The following is a 22,615-nucleotide window of genomic DNA, read 5'->3' as shown; positions in this document are numbered from 1 at the left end:
TCATGAAACCTTCTTTGTCTGGACTCCTGTCCCAGGTTGATGGACTACCCTGTCTTTTACTTACTTATTTACTTCCTTGTTAATCTTTTGTTATTTTTGCAGTTGTTCTTGTTAGAGCACAGAGGGACCCAGCCTGCTTCCCCCTTTACTCAGTTTTATCATCAATTTGATTCTTTGGGGATCCTCTCCTTTAAGAGGGATGGAATGTAGTTGCCTTAATTGTTTCTTTTTAGTGCTTTCAAAAATACACTTTGGGTCCTTTGTTTTTTGAAGAATTTTACTGGCAATCATTCTTATGAATCTGATGAGTAATAAGTAACAAATATGGGGAAAATACGCAGAATCTAGAATTTCATAAATTATAATAGTATCGCCAGGTTCCTAATTTTTAACTACCTTCTGCCTTTCACATTTGCTTTTGTTTCTGCCCTGAAGTTGTGATTTATGTAGTGAAAGAAGATTCTCCCTGGCCTCAGGTGAAAAATAAACATTTCTAAACATGGTGTCTTCTCTGATAGCCCTCTCCCTCTCATAGTCATTTCTTCATCGATTAGAAATCTGACTCACTGAATTTACTGTTTTCTGAAATAAGGTAATTGCTAGTTTGCAATCTCTGATAGAAAATGGCAACAGGGGGAGGAATTATATACCTTCTACTCTACTTCTTCATAATTCAAACTAAACTCCCACAAAACAAAGTTGAAAGTTGTAGTCCAGGGGTTACCAATTCAAATACCCAGAAGGCAGGGATATAAATTTGGGTGTGAAGATGAGTGAAATACATTAGGGAATAATGGGACCAGGGCCAAGCCTGAAGTAAATGCCCACCATTAAAGAGCTAAAAAAAAAAAAAAAAAAAAAAAAAGAAGCCAAACCTGCCTGGCTGATTTGATGCACACGCTGTGAATTTACTGCCTTGGATACCATTCCCAAAACTTTACATCTTTAGAAGACATCAGAATATGTTTTTCGAGCCTGAGTCACTAGGATGTAGGAGAGTTGGTATGGAAGTAGTTGTTGTTGTGGTTGTTGTTGTGCTTGTTGTCATTGTTACCCAACATCTAAAGGTCCTTCCTGACCATAGTTAATGATACTGTATTATATACTTGAAAATTGCTAAGAGAATAGATCTTAAAAGTTCTTTCACACATACAAAAGAAACTATGTGACATGATGGATGTGTTAACTAACTTTATCATAGTAATCATTTTGCAATATATACATATATCAAATCATGTTGTATACCTTAAACTTATAGTGTTATATGTTACTTAAGTATCAATAAAAATGGGGGGAAGAAAGAGAAAGGGGTTGAGATCCAAGATCCAAGGGGTAGAGATCCAAGACCAAAAACAAAGCAAACTAAGGTCCTCCCTGTGTGTGTGTGTGTGTGTGTGTGTGTGTGTGTGTGTGTGAGAGAGAGAGAGAGAGAAATTACCCATTATGTTAAAATTCCCACCTTACAAGGTAAATGGGGGCAAGTTTCTCCTTTTCCCTTATCCCACACAATCAGATCCTGGATACATAATTTGGGGCAGGGCAGGCAGATTCCTCTGTTCTGTACCCACCTACACCTAAGGCTTTTGTTCTCAAAGGAATGAGACAAGACTCAGGAAGAATTCTGGGGTTCTTAAGGGCATTACAGGGATTACAAGTCCAGTGGTGGTAGACCAGTGGCAGCATCTGCTCTAGACTTTAATTACGTTCTTTGCTATTATCTCTTGCTGCTTTTGTTTTCCTAGCCTGATTTTCTAGGCTCCCCAAGATTCTGATTTATTAAGATTTCCAGGGTTCCTTAAATTCTGTGAGCAATATTTCCAATAAATTCACTTTTTACTTAAGTTGGGCTTGATTTTAGTGGTTTGCAATAAGGGCTCTGTAGTGGGATGAAATGTGCCCCCCCCCTTTATTCATGTATTAAAGCATTAATCTCAGTACCTGCAAATGTGAGAATGTGACTATATTTGGAGATAGGGCTTTTCAGGAGCTGATTAAGTTAAAATGAGGTGATTAGGGTTGACTCTAAACAAATCTAACTGGTATTCTTATAAGATGATGAAATTTGGACACACACAGAGACATTAGAAATGCTTGCACTAAAAGAAAACATCACATGAGGATAGAGCAGGAAAGCAGCCTTCTGTAAGCCAAGGAGAGAGGCCCTAGAAGAAGCTAACACCTTGATCTTGGATTGCTAGCCTCCAGAATCATACAAATATAAGTTTCTGTTGATTAAGCCACCCATCTGTGATATTCTGTTATGGCAGCTCTAGCAAACTACTACAGCCCTGACTGATAAAGGACAAATCTCTGCTGTGGATGTTGCTATTACGGTGAGCAGAGGCAAGACTGCTAGCTTATCTAAATAAATTCTTGTCGTAAAGACAAAACCAATCTGGTCATAGAAGTCACTGATTCATTTTATGAGTTGAGGCAGTACGTATTAGAAAGTATTTTGATTTAAATATAAATATTGGATTCTTCAAAATGCTTCTGACATGTAGGCAGTCTCCTTTAAGACATTTTTTTCTCTCCAAAATAATAAACTATTAAAAAAGATTTGCCAATGTTTCAATAGAGCATGTAAAATCTCTTTTAACTTGTCAGTTTGAGTTTCAATTCCATAAACCTTCACTTCAAACCTACACTGACATAAAATTTTCTTAAATGGGTGACTTACACGGGTGACTTATCTGTTGCTATTTGAAATATTTCTTGGTGCCATTCTGATAATAGTTATTATGGCATTTGTCAAGATATCAAGATGTACAATTTCCAAATATTTTTTGCTTCATTGAAGTTAAAACCATTTCCCATCAATCATGTCATTTCCCTAGTAATAGTTTTCTGATGGTTTCCTATGCCCCTTTGAATTCAATACTAATGATTCTTTTCTTTCCTCAGCCCAATAATGTCTACATTTTATCTGGTTATTTCAGTTTATACTCTCCATTTTAGGCCAACTTTTCCTATCCCCTCTGTACCCCACATACTAGACTCCACACTCTTTGAGTTTTTCATAAATAGCCTCATGTAAATAACAGAAACTGTCTACCTTTCATCTAGGTACCATAAATAGAAACTCTGATGAGTCATCTTCCATTCCTCCTTCAGCTTCCAAATCCAGTCAAGTCCTAATTACTCCACCTCTTTTTTTTTTTTAAAGAGATTATTTTAGAGAAAGAGAGCTAGAGAGAGCGAGCAGGGAGGGGGGCAGGAGGGGCACAGGAAGAGGGAGAGAAATCCTCAAGCAGACTCCACACTGAGCAGAGGAGCCTGATGCGGGGCTTGATCCCATGACCCTGAGATCATGACCTGAGCCAAAACCAAGAGTGGGCTGCTCAACAGACTGTGCCACCCAGGTGCCCCCTAATTACTCTACCTTTTAAGTATTTTTCAAATTATGCCCTTCCTAACTCACTACTTTATTTCCAGGTCAGATCTCTTGCTTGAGCTATTGCAAAAAACTCATATTCTCAATTTCAATCTTTTTCCTCATATGTGTTCTTTAAAAGTTAGTATATTGGGGCACCTGGGTGGCTCAGTCCTTAAGCGTCTGCCTTCGGCTCAGGTCATGATCCCAGGGTCCTGGGATCGAGCCCCGCATTGGGGTCCCTGCTCGGTGGGAAGCCTGCTTCTCCCTCTCCCACTCCTCCTGTTTGTGTTCCCTCTCTCACTGTGTCTCTCTGCCAAATAAAAAAATAAAATCTAAAAAAAAAAAAGTATATTGCTAACATTTTTAGTTAGCAGCAGATCATCAAACAAATGAACAGAGGAAATAAGCAGCAAAGGATAAAATACTTCATGTGACTTCATGTTTTATATACATTTCAAATAATCTGAGGATATTATATAAAATGTAGTCTTATTTTCTGCTTGAAACATATCTAGGTTTTTGTGAAATTAAATGTATATATATTTTTGTTATTGCCCAAATAACACCACAACTTCCAGATGTTTGCTACCTGAGCACATTTTAGAATAACTGATTTAATTAATCAAACACCATGTCACCATGTATCTGGATTTAGTGCCAGTTATCCCAGAATGCTAAAATCTTTGAAGTGGTTTTTAAGTTTGTTCCTGGAAAGAACTATCAAGTTAAATGCTTGATTTTTCTGTTAAGAAAGCTAACTTCTACTTCTTTCCTATGATACAGTGTTTAGAAGATCAGATTTTAGAGTCAGAAATATATGGGTTAAATCTCATCCCTTCCACTTCTGTAAGTGATTTTAGGCAAATTCCTGAGCACCTCTAAGCTTCAGTTTCCTTATATGTAAAAGAGAAATAATTATACTGTTCATAGATTATGAAGCAATTGGAAGGATGAAATGACATAATGCATCGGAGTGCATGACATATGGTAAGCATAAAATTAGTTTTTAAAAAAGCGTAAAATTAGTTTATATTACTATATAATCCAGGTCATAGTATAAAGAAGTAAATAATTTAGTGTTGACTCATTAATTTCTAAAGGAACTTACTCCAAGAAATATTAGGAATGTAGAAGTGGGAGATTGGATGACTAGGTGTGGGAGCTGAGGGAGAACAAGTCAGAAAATGAGGAGAGGATTTCCATGTGTCAAGCATGGCCAAATGATCAGTGATGGTGTTAGGTGGGTTACATGGGTAATGTACAGAGTGTGTGAGCAGGGCAGGGGTAATGTATCCAGTTTTGACTCTGTTGAATTTAGGGTGCTAGCAGGACATTCATATGGAGAAATTCAATAACATATGGGTATTTGACATATGGCATATTGGAAACTCAGGAGAGACTTTGGAACATATGGGTGTCAATGGGAATGGACAACTTTAAGGGGTATTATACAGAGCAAAAACAATAGGAATATAGGGAACAACATTTAAAAGGCAAATACAGGAAAAGCAGCTCAGGGAGGAAAGTGAGAAGAGGCAACTGTGACAGGGATGTTTAGTGAGAAGAACCTTTCAGGTAAGAAGTTGTCACGAGGGTAATTTTGACTAAACTTGGCTACTCATTTAGAATTAGGATGAATTGTACTGGGCATCCAATGTAAGACATAAAGATTTGATGCTTGTAGATATTTCAAACTGTGTTGCCTCTATTTCTTTCCTTGTATATATGGATACTGCCATCTGCTGGTAACCTGCATTTTGTGATTAGGGTATCGTATTTAAGGTATGGTTGCCCTTGTTCCCTCTTTGGGGTATATTCTTCTGCCAGATCTCCACAAGACTGGCCCATTTTCATCTCAGAGGTCTCAGCTCAAATGCCAATTCCTCCAAATACCTACCTGTGACCATTATATCTAAAGAGCTTCCATCCCCCACTCCCATTTAATCTCCATCTAATCACTCATCATTTCTTTAATAGCATTTACCACAATCTGTAATTACTTTGTGCTTTTGTTTATTTCTTTTTTTTATTAAAGATTTTATTTATTTACTTGACAGAGAGAGAGAGAGAGACAGCGAGAGAGGGAACACAAGCAGGGGGAGTGGGAGAGGGAGAAGCAGGCTTCCTGCCGAGCAGGGAGCCTGATGCGGGGCTCGATCCCAGGACCCTGGGATCATGACCTGAGCTGAAGGCAGACGCTTAACGACTGAGCCACCCAGGTGCCCCTGCTTCTTTATTTCTTAACTGGGTGTCTCTTGCCCCAGAATGTAGACTTCATGCGAGTAGGGATCCTAAGTCTCTTGTTTACCACCGCATTAATAAAACCTAACACAATCTGTTTCTTAGAAGTAACTCAATGAATGGTTTTGTTTTTTTTTTTTAAAGTAAATGATGGCTAAGAACTAAGGTGAGAGCTAAGAGTTCCTTCCCATTTGCTCTGCAAAAGTATATTTAGTTTTTGTATTTATCTTATCTATGGAAAATGAATTTAATAAAAACCTCTGGGCCAAGATGTTTTGAGCATCCACTTCCATCTGGGGAATTTTCCAGTAATTATGGGGACGTACTGTATGTCACTAAGTGCCAAGATTCCACAAGACAAGGACAAAATTAATAGGTGAGATTTCTGAGGATAAACATCTTTAATTAGGTGTAGAGACACATTTGTAGGCTTCCTTTCTTCCAGTTCTCCTGATGAAACAGCTGCTTATTATGAAATGTGGATTTGTAATGGTGTGTTGGGGGTGGTGGGGGGCGGGGAATGGGCAATGTGGAGAAGGGTGTAAACGTTACTAAAATATTTACTTGTGCTCTGGTCTTGAAATGACTCTTTGTCTTCTCTAATGATGAGTGTTAACAACATAAAATTTAACTATGTTCCAAAAATTCTGCAAGAGAAAGTGTCTTCCTGAAATAGGTTACTTTGGAATTCCTGGAGGGGACAAGTAGTGTCACTAGCAATCACATTTTCTGAATTAAAAATTGGGAAACATAGTCTGACAAATTTATTCATGTTCTTAGGAGGAAATAAAGACAGAACATCTGAAATAGAAGCAGTCCTAAAAACATCCACAACATATGGGTGACAAAGATATGTCAACAGTATATGCAAGATGTGATGGTGTGATAAAAATGACTTCTCACCTACGGAAGTCAGAGAGAGGAGCTTAAAGGAGGTGCTGTTTGAACTCCAAATATAGGAGTTTACAAGCAGAGTGGAGAGTAGTGGGTATTTCAGACTGAAGAGAGCATGTGCAAACATATGACTATGTGAAAGTACATGGCATTTTTGGGGAATGCCAGTGATTTGATGAAGATGTGTCAGGACAGTGACAAGAGATGAAGTTAAAAACATTTTAGGATCAGATTTTAAAGAGCCTTATATATCATTTTAAAGGACTTTGACTTTAAACTGAAGTTGTTAGTGAACCGTTCAAGGTTTTTATAGAGATATATGATCTCAGATATATATTTTAGCCAAGATAAATCTGACAAAAGATAAATTAGAGAGACTAGACATAGAGATCAATTATTAGGCTGCTGTAGTAGTCTTAGAAATGATGGCAGCTTTACAGAGATAGTGATGATGAAGAAAGGAAATAAATTGAGAGTGATTTAGGAGGTATAAACAATGAGGATAAATCTATATCAAAGGTGATGAGAGGTGAGGAGAGGTAGGAATTGAGGATAATTTCATGTTTTCTATCTTGGATAATGGGGTTGAAGATTTAGAAGAAAGAGCTGAATTGGGAGCAAAGAGAGAGCAAAACAATTTGGTTTTGGTTAAGACAAGTTGGCTTTCTGGTGACATATGAGGGGCAATTGACAATGCAAATATGAGTTTTGGAAGAGACGTCAGAACTAGAATAGAGAATCTCAAATAATGATTTGAGATTCAATATAGAAGAATATATCCAACAATAGAGATGGCATTTGGAACCATGGGAGTAGCTGAGATCACCGAGGAAGAGCGAATAAAGTGAGAAGGTAAGAGAACTGAGGTAAGACCTCTAAGGACCAGTAACATTCAAGGAATGCAATGTAGAAGTCTGTGGTAATATAAAAATATGTCCATAAATTAACTGATACTTTTCAAGAGGTAGAATCTAATTCCTCTCTTCTTGAGTGTTGGGCTGAGCTTAGTGGCTTACTTCCAACAAATAGAATTAAAGTAAAAGTGGCAGTGTACAACTTTGAATACTAAGGTATAAAAGGTATTGCAGCTTTTCTGTCTGTCTGTCTGTCTATCTCTTTGCTTGATCTGGGGGAAGTCATCTGCCACGTCATGAAAACACTCAGGCAACCTACAGAAAGACCCATATAGTGAGGAATTGAGGCTTCTAGCAAACAGCCAGTGAGGAACTGAGACATCTATAAAAAGCTGGAGAGGAACTGAGGACTTCTGCCAACAGCCACATGGATGAAGCATCATGAAAGAGGATCCTCAAGCCCCATTCAAGCCTTTAGATGACTATAGCTCCAGTCAATGTCTTAACTGCACCTCATCAGAGACCCTGAGCCAGAATGCCCCTGTCCCCCCACCCCAAGTTGCTCCTGAATTCCTGACCAACAGACGCTTTGAGTTAATATTTGTTGTTTTGAACCTCTAAGTTTTAAGGTGATTTGTTACACAGGAATAGATAGTTATCTATACAAAGACATTGAAGAAAAAAAGACAAGGAGTGTCAGAGAGGTAGGAGGAAAACAAGGAAAGGAAGTGTTGAAAAAACCAAGACAGGAGAGTTTTTAGGAGGAGGAGTTGTGTCGAATGCAATAGGTGAAGTACTACATTTGGAAAAAAACTTTGGTTCTGGTTAGGAGGGCATTGGTGATCTAAATGAGATTCATTTTGTTAGAGTTTATGGTAATGAAAGCCACATAGAAAAATCTAGTAGAAAGTGGGAATAATAAATATAAATGAAATCTTAAGGATACTGGAAATAAAAGGGAAAAAAGTTGATAAAGGGAATGACAAAAATAAGGAAAGATCTGTCCAAAGTAGTGGGGAAGCTTGAATGTGTTTATAGATTGAGAGATCGAAGACAGGCTAGATGTAGCAATTATTTTAAGTTTATTTTTTAAAGACTTTATTTGAGAGCGAGCGAGCGAGCACAAGCACAGGGAAGGACTGAAGGAGAGGGACTAGCAGACTCTCAACTGAGCAGGGAGCCCGACATGGGGCTTGATCCTATGACCCTGAACTCATGACCTGAGATGAAGTGAGGTGCTTAACCCACTAAGCCACCCAGGTGCCACTAGATATAGCAATTATGAGTGAATTAGTCAAAATCAAGGAGGCTGAATAAGAATGCATGGAAAACATAGGAAGAAATGCTTTCTTTGGAAAAGTTTGGGAAAATACCAGTCTCTATGAAATAAGAGGAAAAGGAGTATGAGTGGGTACAAATAAAGGTATTTGGAGGTAAAGGTAAAAACAAGTGAGGTTTTTTTCCAGTAGTCCACTTAAAAGAAAAACCATTGACTAAAAGTAAGGAGAGCAGAGTGGATAGGCAGGTAACTTATGACCTCACTGGGAAGCATTCTTCACCCATTCCAGATCAGTCTCTCCTTCTTTGATCTCTTTCCACAATGGACCTTTTCCCTCCAGCGCATACTATTGAATACTGCTGGAGAAAATCATGCAAATTGGTATTTTTAATGTGTTTAAAATATATTCTTTCCTGTATGTTCTTGTGAGGTAAGGATTTTTCTTTAAATGGAGTGCGTTATGTAACTTCCATTAGAAGAAGAAAATACCAGGGTCACCTGGGTGGCTCCGTCGTTAAGTGTCTGCCTTCAGCTCAGGTCATGATCCCAGGGTCCTGGGATCGAGCCCCACATCGGGCTCCCTGCTCAGCGGGAAGCCTGCTTCTCCCTCTCCCACTCCCCCTGCTTGTGTTCCCTCTCTCGCTGTGTCTCTCTGTCAAATAAATAAAATCTTAAAAAAAAAAAAAAAAAGAAGAAGAAAATACTGGCTACTTCATTGTGGCCTACAGAGTAGGATATAGGAAGTGACATGCTGATTCACTATCGGTTGTCTTATTGAAGGCTATAGCCCAGTTGTCTGTGCAGCTTTCTGACTCCTACCTGTTACTGAGGATTAATGGCTTAGTAGATCACATGTATTGTCTGACTTATCTGCGTTTTTGTTTTTTTTTTTTTAACCAACTACAATAAGCTCTCAAGTAAATTGGAGGGAGAATTGGGACATATTAATTCAAATGTCAAGTGCAAACAAAACTCAAAGATATACAGAGCAAGCACTCTCCTTCAGTAAATGGTCTCCTTTCTGCATTGTGAGGCAAAGGTAGGCATTGCGCACAGATCTGAAAAAGCCATATGTGAAAGAAGGCACAATAAATGCAGCAAACTTTATTTCATGGCTTTGATCAAGTTATTAATTTCCTATGAAAATGCAACGGATCCTCCAAATGGAATAACTTTCATATAAAAAAATACAGAAATTTTCTGACATTTACATGTGAATCCAATGTGTAATTCATGTTTTATTGCCATATGTCAAGGCTAAAAATCAAAATGCACTTTTTTGTCAGTTAAATAGAAAATAGGTTTTTAAGTTGCTGTAATCTGAAAATTAGTCTTAGTGCTTGTGGTCTGATAGCTTTGCTTGAATAAGCATAAATATTGTGTAGTGGCTTAACCATTTGCAGAATGCTTTCACTTATGTTACCTGATATGCGCTAATAAAAAAAATCTGTTTTTAAAGATAGAATTATAATAACCTCCAGTTTTCAAGAAAATTTAGGCTTATGTAAAACACATCAGTTGTCTAGAGTCACTTATTTAAGTCAAAGAGCCAGGAACTTTCTTCTTCAAAGTCTAGGCTTTTAAGTAATTAGGCAGCACGGATTTTACTGGTGTTCAGTTTTCAGTTCAGCCAGTATTTATTGAGAACCACTGTGCTTTATTTATCTTGGTGAAATTGGTTTTTAAAAATGATTAAATTATAAGTCAAATTTTCATTTTGTGGTTTTACATTAACTTAGGAAATTACATAATTTCCTGTTAATAAAGTTTAGGTTTTTTTACAAAATACTTGTTTTGTGTACTGCATTAGCTTGATAGTCAATTTTTCTGATTTCAGATAGTAAATCCCTTAATATTGAAAGAAATAATGAATAAGAAAAATCTCAAATATACAACATAATCTTCCACCTAAAGGAGTGGTAAGAGAGCAACAAATGAAACCTAAAGCCAGCAGAAGAAGGGAAAAAATAAAGATTAGAGCAGAAACAGATGATATGGAAATACACAAACAAACAAAAACAGATCAATGAAACCAGGAGCTGGTTCTTTGAAAAAATTAAAAAATTTACAAACCCTTAGCCAGACTCATTAAAAAGAAAAGAGAATGGACCCAAATAAATAAAATCATGAATGAGAGAGGAGAGATCACAACCAACATCACAGAAATACAATTATAAGAGAATATTATGAAAAATTATATGCCAACAAATTGGGCAATCGGGGAGAAATAGATAAATTCCTAGAAACATAAATTACCAAAACTGAAATAGGAAGAAATAGAAAACTTGAACAGACCCATAATCAACAAAGAGAATCAGTAATCAAAAATCTCCCAACAAACAGATGTCCAGGGCTAGATGGCTTCACAGGGGAATTCTACCAAACTTTTAAGGAGGGTTTGTACCTATTCTTCTCAAACTGCTCCAAAAAATAGGAAAGGAAGGAAAACTTCCAAAGTCATTCTATAAGGCCAACATTTCCTTGATTCCAAAACTGGACAAGACCCCACTAAAAATGAGAACTACAGGCCAAGATCCCTGATGAATATGGATGCAAAAATTCTCAACAAAATACCAGCAAATCAAATCCAACAGTACATTAAAATAATCATTCACCACGATCACACGGGATCTATTCCTGGGTTGCAAGGTGGTTCAATATTTGCAAATTAATCAACATGATACACCACATCAATAAAAGAAAGGTAAGAACCATATAACCCTCTCAAAAGATGCAGAAAAAGCATTTGACAAGATACAGCATACATTCTTGATAAAAACCCTCAGCAAAGTAGGGGTTAGAGGGAATATACCTCCATAAAGGCCATATAGAAAAGACCCACAGCTAATATCATCCTCAGTGGGGAAAACCTGAGAGTTTTTCCTCTAAGGTCATGAACAAGACAGGGATGTCCTTTCTCACCATCATTATTTAACATAGTCCTGGAAGTCCTAGCCTCAGCAATCAGACAACAAAAAGATATAAAATACATCCAAATCAGCAAGAAAGAAGTCAAACTTTCACTATTTGCAGAAGACATAATAGTCTATGTAGAAAACCTGGAAGACTCCACCAAAAAAATTGTTAAAACTGATACACGAATTTAGTAAAGTCAGAGGGTATAAAATCAACATACAGAAATATGTTCGATTTCTATACACCAATAATGAAGCAGCAGAAAGAGAAATCAAGAAATGGATACCATTTACAATTCACTAAAACCCACAAGATACCTAGGAATAAACCTAACAAAGAAGTAAAAGATTTGCACTCTGAAAACTATAAAACACTGATAAAAAAACTGAAGATGACACAAAGAATTGGAAAAACATACCATGCTCTTGGATTGGAAGAACAAATATTGTTAAAATGTCTATACTACCTAAAGCAATCTACACACTTAATACAATCCCTATCAAAATACTACCAGCATGTTTCACAGAGCTAGAACAAGCAATCCTAAATTTGTATGGAACAACACGAGACCTGGAATAGCCAAAACAATCTTGAAAAGCAAAGCTGAAGTGATCACAATTCCAGACGTCAAGTTTTATTACAAAGGTGTCATCATCAAGACAGTATGGCACTGGCATAAAAACAGACACATAGATCAATGGAACAGAATAGAGAGCCCAGAAATGATCCACAACTATATGGTCAACTTATCTTTGACAAAACAGGAAAGAATATCCAACGGAAAAAAAACAGTCTCTTCAATAAATGGTGTTGGGAAAACCAGACAACAAAATGCAAAAGAATGAAATTGGGCCCTTTCTTACACCATACACAAAAATAAATTCAAAATGGGTGAAAAACCTGACTGTAAGATAGGAAACCATCAAAACCCTAGAGGAGAACATAGACATTCACCTCTTTGTCATGGGCTGTAGCAGCTTCTTTCTAGATATGTCTTCTGAGGCAAGGGAAACAAAAAGCAAAAATAAATTATTGGGACTTCACCAAGATAAAAAACATGGTGAAGGAAACAATCAACAAAACTAAAAGGTAACCTTTGGAATGGGAGAAGATATTTGCAAATGATGTATCTTATAAAGGGTCAGTATCCAAAATCTATAAAGAACTTGTCAAACTCAACACCCAAAACCCAAATAACCCAGTTAAGAAATGGGCAGAAGACATGCATAGCCATTTTTCCAAAGACACTGAGATGGCTAACAGACACATGAAAAGATGCTCAACATCACTCATCAACAGGGAAATACAAATCAAAACTACAATGAGATATCACCTCACACTTGTCAGAATGGCTAAAATGAACAACATAGGAAACAACAGATGTTGGTGAGGATTCAGAGAAAGGGGAACCCTCTTACATTATTGGTGGGAATGCAAACTGGTACATCCATTCTAGAAAACAGTGTGGAGGTTCCTCAAAAAGTTAAAAACAGAACTACCCTCTGACCTAGCAATTGCACTACTAGGTATTTATCCAAAGGATGCAAAAATACTAATTTGATGTTTATTGCAGCATTATCAATAGCCAAATTATGGAAAGAGCCCAAATGTCCATCAACTGCTGAATGGATAAAGAAGAGGTGGTATATGTGTATGCATATATACACACATATACACACACACACGATGGAATATTACTCAGCTGTAAAAAGAATGAATATTCCATTATATATATATATATACAATATATATATACATTGTGTATGTGTGTATATATATATATACATATACACACACACACACAATGGACTATTACTCAGCCATAAAAAGAATGAAGTCTTGCCATGTGCATGATGTGGATGGATCTAGAATGTATTATGCTAAGCAAAATAAGTCAGTCAGAGAAAGACAGAATACCATATGATTCCACTCCTATGCGGAATTTAAGAAACAAAACAGATGAACATAGAGGAAGGGAAGAAAAAATAATATAAGATAAAAACAGAGAGGGAAGCAAAGCATAAGAAATTCTTACTATAGGGAATAAATGGAGGGTTGTTATAGGGGAGGTGAGTGGGGGATGGGCTAAATATGTGATGGGCATTAAGGAGGGCACTTGTGATAAGCACTGGCTGTTGTATGTAGTGATGAATCACTAAATTCTACACCTGAAACTAATATTACACTGTATATTAACTAACTGGAATTTAAATACAAACTTGAAAAAAAATAAAGATTTGGAAAATCTACATAACTAATTAAACTGATATATTTCAAAAGACCAGTACATGAATTAACAAATTACATGTGGGTAAAATACCCATTAAAAGTGCAAGATGTGTCATTTTAATGTAACAAAGTAGGAAAATTGACATAGTTTTAGATTCCACATTGCAACTAACCTTTTTAAAAAACTACCATTTGTTCTAGTGTCTATCACCCAGCCACCCCATCCCTCCCACCCCGTACCACTCCAGCAACCCTCAGTCTGTTTCCTGAGTTTAAGAATTCCTCATATCAGTGAGATCAGCATAGGGAATATAGCCCATAACATTGTAATAACTTTGTATAATGACAGATGGTAACTAGACTTACCGTGGGGATCATTTTGTAATGTACAAAAATACCAAATTGCTATGATGAACATCTGAAACTAATAGGGTATTATATGTCAATTCTATTTCAGTAAAGATCTTTTTATTTAAAAAAAAACAAACAAAACAAACAAAAACTACCATTTGTTGAGTCATGGTATATTATCAAATAATGTTTTTCACAATGATTTTTAAAAATATTGAAGTTTCTTCTCTTTTCTAACAGCATATCTGTGTGAGACTAGATTTTCATCATACGTTTTAATCAAGAAGCAAGTATGAATATCCAAGCATCTTCTATTAATAGATATTAAAGGAATTTGCAAAAATAGTACTCTTTCATTAAGTTTTTTATTCTGGAAAATATTGTTATTTTTCATAAAAATGTTATTTTTGTTAACATGTAAGAGGTTTATTGTTACCTTATTTTATTTATTTAAAAAGATTTATTTATTTGAGGAGAGAGAGAGAGAGAGAGAGAGAGAGCAAGCATGGGGGGAGGGGCAGAGGAATAGGAAGAGAGAGAATCCACAAGCAGATTCCCCGCTGAGTGTGGTGCCCGACGGGGGGGTGGGAGGAGCTCAATCCCAGGACCCTGAGATCATGACCTGAGCTGAAACCAAGAGTCAGCTGCTAAACCTACTGAGCCACCTAGGCGCTCCTATTGTTACTTTAAAATGAATGAATATGGGGCCTGTGGGTGGCTCAGTAGGTTGATTGACCTACTCTTGATTTCAGGTCAGGCTGTGATCTCAGGGTTGTGAGACTGAGCCCTGTGTCAGACTCCACCCTCAGTGCGGAGTCTGCTTGAAACTGTCTCTCCTTCTCCCTTGGCCCCTCCCTGCTCTCAATCTCTCTCTCTCAAATAAATAAATAAATAAAATCTTTAAAATGAATGAATATGTATTAAAGAAACTTCTTAGTATTAATTTCTAGTACGGTAAATATTCAGAGATTGGCCTTCATAAACAAAAGCTCTTTGGTTTCTCAATCATTTTTTTTATTATGTTATGTTAATCACCATACATTACATCATTAGTTTTTGATGTAGTGTTCCATGATTCAATCATTTTTAAGAGCACAAAGTGGTCATGAGACCAACAAAATTGGAAATTGCTGTTGTACGTGGTAAGCAATAAGACAGATGATAGAAAACTTGGAGTCCTAAGTTGAACAGATAATGTTTCTCTCTATCCTGAAGAGAGAAAAGGAACTTTGGGTCTGTTGCCCTTGTTTGTAGAGGCTGAGTCAATTTTCATTACATAGAGTTCCCATCAATGTCAGGCTTGGGGTTTTTACCATGCAGTAGGATCAGTGGTGAGCTACAGCCAGCTCTTTGACCTTTGCCATTTTTTACAGCTATTATTAATTCATAAAAGTAAATTGGTAAATTTTTAAGAATTATGCATGACAGTTGTTCAACACAGCAATTTTTAAGAAATTAAATTATACAAGCTTATAAGTAAATCAATTGCATTACAAATGAATAATAAATATTTTTAAAGCAATAAATAAGTGATAAATATTCAGCATTCTCCACATTCTTGAGATGATGTCTATTATATCTGTATGGTGGCAACACTACATGATTATGTGCTAGTGTGCATCTCTTTCTCACTGTATTCAGTCATGTCACATGATTAGCTTGAAATCAACCACAATGGGAATATTTACAATATGGAAATAGGCAATTCCTACAAATCAGGATTTTTTCCCCCCTTTTTCCCTCATTCCACCCCCCCCACCCCCAGAGAACTGACTGGTAGGTATTTACCAACATATCAATGAATATGATGATTTTTTATTACATTAATTTGAGTTTTCTCCTCTTGTATTTGTATCTCTCCTCCATTAGGAGCAGATAGTTTGGTCTTTGTTCTTCTTCATCTTGAGAAGAATTTGTATTACTTGATAGAAAGCAGATATTACTTGCAAAAAGCTTGTTTTCTTTGTTTTATGGAGAGAGCTGAGCTTCCAAAGAACAGAACAGTTAGCACAGAGAAGTTGAATCCCTTTGAGGGAAGTGAATAAAGGAAGAGAAATTCCCCAACACTAGGAATGGAGGTTCATGAACCTCAAGAATAGTGATGATCCACAGTCTAGTACATGACAGTACCCTCAGGAACTGGCAATACATCTGAATAGATTCACTGTGTGGTGCTCCTAGAGAGACCTGGTCCACAACAATGGGACTCCCAGCTTTGACAAAGATTCTAGGGCTCAGGTTTGACATGGAATGAGCAGAGTTGTCTGCCTTCAGGAACAAGTGGCCTTGGAAAACATCACAGGGGAACACACCAAAGAAAGATCAGAGCATGCTTGTGAACTCTTAAGGACCTACAAAGAATTTCCTGCTGGTCCATGGGATGAGAAGTTGGAGATGAAATTAATTTGATTTATAAGAATTAATGGAATTTGACATTTCTTGCGAATGTGTCTAGAGTTGGAAATACAGTATATACCTATTATATCAGTGAGTGTTCTCCAAAGAATGTGTGTGTGAGTTTGTGTGTGTGTGTATTTATTTATTATAAGGAATTGGCTCATGTGAGTCTGGGAGCTAGCATTCCTGAAATTTGTAGGGCAGATGGGCAGGCCGTAAACTCAAGCAATAGTTGCAGTCCTGTCACCATCTTGAGCCAAAATTCCTTCTCCTCTGGGAAACTTTAGTTTTGCTCCATAAATCTTTTATCCTTAAAATTACCTGTATATCTGCTTTTGTCATCATAGACAAAATAAAAAGGTTATTGAAATGACCTTAAAGAAAAAACAGAGAAAATAAAAACATCAAGTACTTTTCTAGAGCCAATTACAAGTCTAGTGTAAATTAGAAGTCCTTAAAAACAGATTAGTTCTTAGAAACAAGAACCAACAAACACACTTTTTTCTTCTCCAATTTTAAAGAGAACTCTGTGACTGTTTCACGTGTGGTAAATCTGCTTTAGTCCCATTCTTCTCATTCCCACAATATTTTTAGAAAATACTAATAGCAGTTGGGATTTGCAAAGCCTTTCATCAATCAGGAAAAATAATTCTTAATATATAAGAAGATACCTTAGTATATTAGAATGAAGATGGAAGTAAAAATTATATGAATTAACTGGTATTTCGAAGGGTCATAGATTGTTTATGGTGCCTTTCTTCCTACAGTCCTCCCAAGGTCCTTTTGTTTTTTATAATAAGGCAAAAAAAGTTTAATCAATAGGAATGAGCTTGGTTCCAAGATAAGAGTTAACCTTGGATTTGAATGATTCTATTGATTAGGCTTTATGAACCATGAGGCAGGATTGCATATAAGGATTGGGGTGTACTTCAGTTTAAAATGAGTGCTCCTTAAGTTGTTGGCAAATAGACTTCAATTGCCAATAAACTTGGTTGAGACAGGCTCAAACAATAGCTAAGCTCATACAGAGATAATAACTCAGATAAATACAGGAGTCAAAAAATGTTCACTTTTAAAAACCTTTCTACACCATAATTATCAAAGTAAATATCGCCAATAATGAGAAGTGAAGCTAACCAAAACACTTCAAGGGTACTCATGACCTTCAGTATGGAAAGGAGCGTATTTTTTAGTCTTTTTTTTTCCCTCATGAACTATATTCTTTTTACCTCCTCTCACTTTCTTCTTTTTCTACAAATCTACAACATCAGCTTCACCACAGGAATTTTTTTTTTGAATACTCATTCGATTTTTTGAATACTCATTGAAGAAGTCCTGGCTCTGAAATCTTAGCTAATGACAAATATTAAGTCACTGTGGGTGCTGGAGAGGCAGTAGACACAAACTGTTGTAACCTCCTCATGCCCAGTCCTCTCCTTCCCCCATCCCCATTGGGTCAGCCATCTAAAACATCTGCTTATTGCAGAGGGATAAGAAGTTTACTATTAGAGATGTTTGTCTTAAATGCTTTAATTAAGCTAAGTTACATAGTGTATTTTATTTTGTTTTGTTGCTTTTTAGAGATTAAGGCTGTTGAAGGGGAGATAAAGAGCTTTTCCTGGATATGCTGGGTTGTGATTGTTTTTTAAATCAAAATAGTCTTTGTGCCAAAGTGGCGCAACTTGGGGCAGCCTGCCATTGGCCCCTACGATATAGACCTGAGGCGGTTACTATACCATATGGTAATTCTGTAACAGAAGTCTACAAAGTATTCTGAAACTATAGTGCCAAGAACAATTAACTCTATCTTAGGGTGACAAGAAATGTAATATGATATAAAAGTAGGTGTTACTGTATTTGGAAATGTGTTGACATAGTAAAAAGTAATTTAAGAAAGAAAATCTCTTATAAAAATCAGAAGCCAAAATACAAGGATAGTGAGAAAACAGACCCATTGGCCTGATACCAGCAGACATGAGGGAGATATAACAAGACAGGGAGAGAGAACTCCCTGTATTTTAGTAACATGCAAATGGAAGAAAGGTGTGGGAATGGGTCCAATGCAATCTCAGGGGAAGTGGTAAAGGAAGGAAACAAAGAGAGGAGTTTTTATTTTTTGTATAAGTATATGTATCTAAACCTATGTACTCGAGAAGTTTTTTGCAAACTTGTATCTTCACTCACTGACTCTGATGAAATCAGTGTAGCTAATAAATCACAAAATTGCCACCCAATGTTGACATACTTGTTCTGCTAGTTGGCCTCCAGGAATAAAACAAACTAACTGGAAAAAAACAGAAGCTATTCAGGAAGTCAACTCAAGATGATGGGAAAGGTTCTCAGGAGAGCTGAGCTTTTCCAGTCATGGAAGCAATGGTAAATTCATTCCAGGAAAAGCAAAATGTGTGCGCAAAGGCTTGAGAACATAGAAAACTTATGGTGAGTTTGATGAATAGTAAGCTGATTGGAGAAGCTGGAGTGACAGAATCATTCGCAAGGCTACAGGGCAGAGGTCTTTGTGCACCACTCTTCTTTGAGCTAATCTGCAGCTTGAGAAAATGTGGGTCAAGATGATGCTATAAATTTGAGGAATTCAAAGCAGCAGAGTGAAAGGTCTCTGATACTAGATGAACTTCCAGATCGTTAAAAAAATCTCTGTTTAGAGGTCCCAGTTTAGGTATGAGCTCCTTAGGATTGGTTTTACCTCTCCGCATACCCTGGATTTCTCTTTACCAGCACACACTTGTCTCTTTAACATTAGCAGTCTAGTGACCTTAAGTGCCAAAAGAGAAAAGAAAAAAGAATGTGTCCCTGCTTGAAATTTAAAACACCTCTGTGTTGGGGCTACTATAATTTACACAGTAGCACAGCTCTGTTGAGAGGTTTATATTAGACTTTATGTAATTTTCTTGTATTTATTTCTATTTCCACTTATATGCTATGATAAAATGCACGCGACAATAAAGTTACAGTTTAGTGTGTGCTATAGTAAAGTTATGGTTTTTCTTGCGGGTTTTGACCTCTTATGATGAATACGTCTTCAGTGAAAAAAGAAAAAAGCTATTATTACTAATATTGCTGTTATTCATATGATCATAACACAAAAAGTAAAGTAAAAAAGTGGCTCGAGGTATAGTATGTTAGTTTTCTAGTGTTGCATAATAAATTATCACAAACTTTGTAGTTAAAACAATATTTACGATCTTGCAGTGTCTGTGGGTCAGGAGTCCAGGAACAGCTTAGTTGGGGTTCTCTGTCTCAGAGTCTCAGAAGGCTGCAATGAAGCTGTCAGATAGAGCTTCAACTCATCTGAGGTTTGGGTCCTCTTCTAGGCTCACTGGTTGTTGGCAGAACTCTTTCTTACAGCTGAAGATCTGAGACCCCCGGCCCCTAGGGACTCCCGCCATCCCCTGCCACGTGGCTCTCTCCACAACATGCCAGTTTGCTTCTAAGCCAATAGGATAGTGTCTGCTGCTACTTTGAGTCTCTTTTAAGGGTTCTTCTGATAAGGGCAGGCCCACCCAGAATAATAGCCCTTTTGAGTGACTCAAGGTCAACTAATTAAGGACCTTAATTACATCTGCAAAATCCCTTCATTTTTGCCATATACTGTGCCTTAATCAAAAGCATGCTATCTCATCATTTTCGCAGGCCCTACACTCAAGGGGGAGGGGATTATACAAGGATGTGGATGATTGGCAGTCATCTTAAAATTCTGATGTGGTGAGCAGTGGGTGTTATACGCAACTAATGAATCATTGAACACTATATCAAAAACTAATGATGTACTATATGTTGGCTAATTGAATTTAAATAAAAAAATAATAAAAATAAAAATAATTCTGCCTCACACCTATCAATATTAAATTACAAATCTTTTTCTATTTTCACAAATGAGCTAAGAAATTTTGTAATACCCTTATAGTAATATCTAAGGCTTAGATGCTATCATAGTACTAACAATTATAATCCAAGCCATAAATGTGAACCACATATGTAACTTTAAAACTTTTAATAGCCACATAAAGAAAAAGTAAATAGAAACAAGAGAATTAATTTAATAATATTATTTAAACAATATATCCAGAATATTATCAACATGTAATCAACTTAGAACATTATTAGTGAGATATTATATATTTTTTTCATATTAAGTCTTTGAACATCACATCTCAATTTGGGCTAGACACATTTCAAGTGCTTAACAGCCACAGGAGACTGACTAGTGGTTGCCCTCTTGGAAGCATTAGGCTGTTACTTGCCTTTTCAACAATATCCACCAGGTGTCATAAGGAGTTTACAACTTTAAGCCAGAGGTACCAACAAATTTCTTCTGTCTTGGTGACAATTGTTGGAATTCTATTTATATTAACATGTTTTTGCTTCCTTTATATTTGTAATTCACTTGAGGTTTTTGCCTAGATAGTTAAGAAATCAAGCAATATGGATTTTACTACTTGTGCAATTAGTCCAAATTCAAATTATTTGTACATCAGACCCACCATTCCTTACTTTTTCTATAATCTCATCCTAGATGATCTGACTGGTGAAAGAGTTAATAATTATGAATTACATGCACCTGCAATCCTTAACAAGATAATAACAATTACTTTAAAGTTAATTCATTTCAAATGCCCTAGCAATTTTCACAACCTCAGAAGCAATTAAATGATGTTCTTTTTACTTTCTCAAGTTAATAGAACACATTAAAATAGAAAACCAAGGTTTTAAAGAGTCACAAAATGCTCTTTTATTTTCATACCATTACTGCAATTTACTAATTGCCAACAAAGATTTCTACTTTTCATACACAGAGTGAGCCCAAAAGGATTATGACGTTTGAGTTTATTAACACTTATTACTTTGAAAAGCAGAATCACTTAAGAATTTTAATTTAGTTATTTGTAGGTTGTTATAAGATTCCTTTTTGAATGAGAGATAAATGGCTTTGTTTTTATATTCTGTTGTTTTAATTTTTTGAGTCTTGTTCTTTCAACATTTTTGAAGTAAAACTATGTATTTAGAGATTGAGGCATCACAAATACTTTCTCTTTAACTTTTAGAAAACCATAATTAATATTAATGTTATTAATATTAAAAAATTAAAAATATAAATGGATGCAATCATGAATGCACAATCATGAAGATGATAAGCAATCACGAGTGTTAAGAAGATTAAACTGTGAGTTTTTATCATTAACTTCCATAAAATGAATTTATTTACTTGTACTGTAGTTTTATACTAATAATTAAGCTTTCTCTTTGTCCTATTAGTCTTAGCTGTACGATGTCCATAAAATAAAAAAAAACTGATTTAATTATACATATATCGAGAGAAGCAATAATTATTCATCTCTTGATTCACATTATCAACTAGCTTCAAAAGAATTAAATCAGCCTTGGCATCTTACTAACCAACATATTAAGGATAAAAGTGACCAGTGTTGTAGCCATGACTATATGACAAGATAGAAGAGTCACTAAGTGGAGTTGTTCAAGTAATATTTTTATTTATTTATTTATTTATTTTAGAGAGAAAAAGCACGAGTGGGAGGGGCAGAGGGAGAAGGAGAGAGAATCTCAAGCAGACTCCACACTGAGCACAGAGCCTGATGCAAGGCTTGATCTCACCACACTGAGATCAGGACCTCAGCCGAAATCAAGAATCTGACACTTAATCCACTGCTCCCCCCGCCTCAGGTGCCCCTCAAGTAATATTTTAAATAAAAACATAAAGTTTAAGGTTAGGATAATGTATACTTTTTTTCCTTCTGTTTGGATAAGCCTCTTTGAACACATCCAGGAAAATTTAACCACATACATAAATGTTTTATAAGCCAGTTTTTTAGTAAAATAATCAAGTACATAAAAAACAATATTATAACTTGTCTGATTTCTTTCTTGAAGAAATTTTAGCAATGTGAAGGCTGAAGGCCTAATTTGTTTGTTCTTTTTGAAAGCACAATGCTCAGATAGTCCAAGAGATGGCAGCCAACTTCTTTTATGAAATAAATTATGTTGCTACTTTGTCATGGTAATTTTAATGTTTTTTTCTTTATTTTAATAACATCAACACTG

This window comes from Mirounga angustirostris, unplaced genomic scaffold, assembly GCF_029215605.1.
Source record: "Mirounga angustirostris isolate CCGP_5_RB_7025 unplaced genomic scaffold, mMirAng1.0.hap1 SCAF_3, whole genome shotgun sequence".
In the NCBI taxonomy this organism is placed as follows: domain Eukaryota; kingdom Metazoa; phylum Chordata; class Mammalia; order Carnivora; family Phocidae; genus Mirounga; species Mirounga angustirostris.
This window is presented reverse-complemented; position numbering follows the sequence as displayed.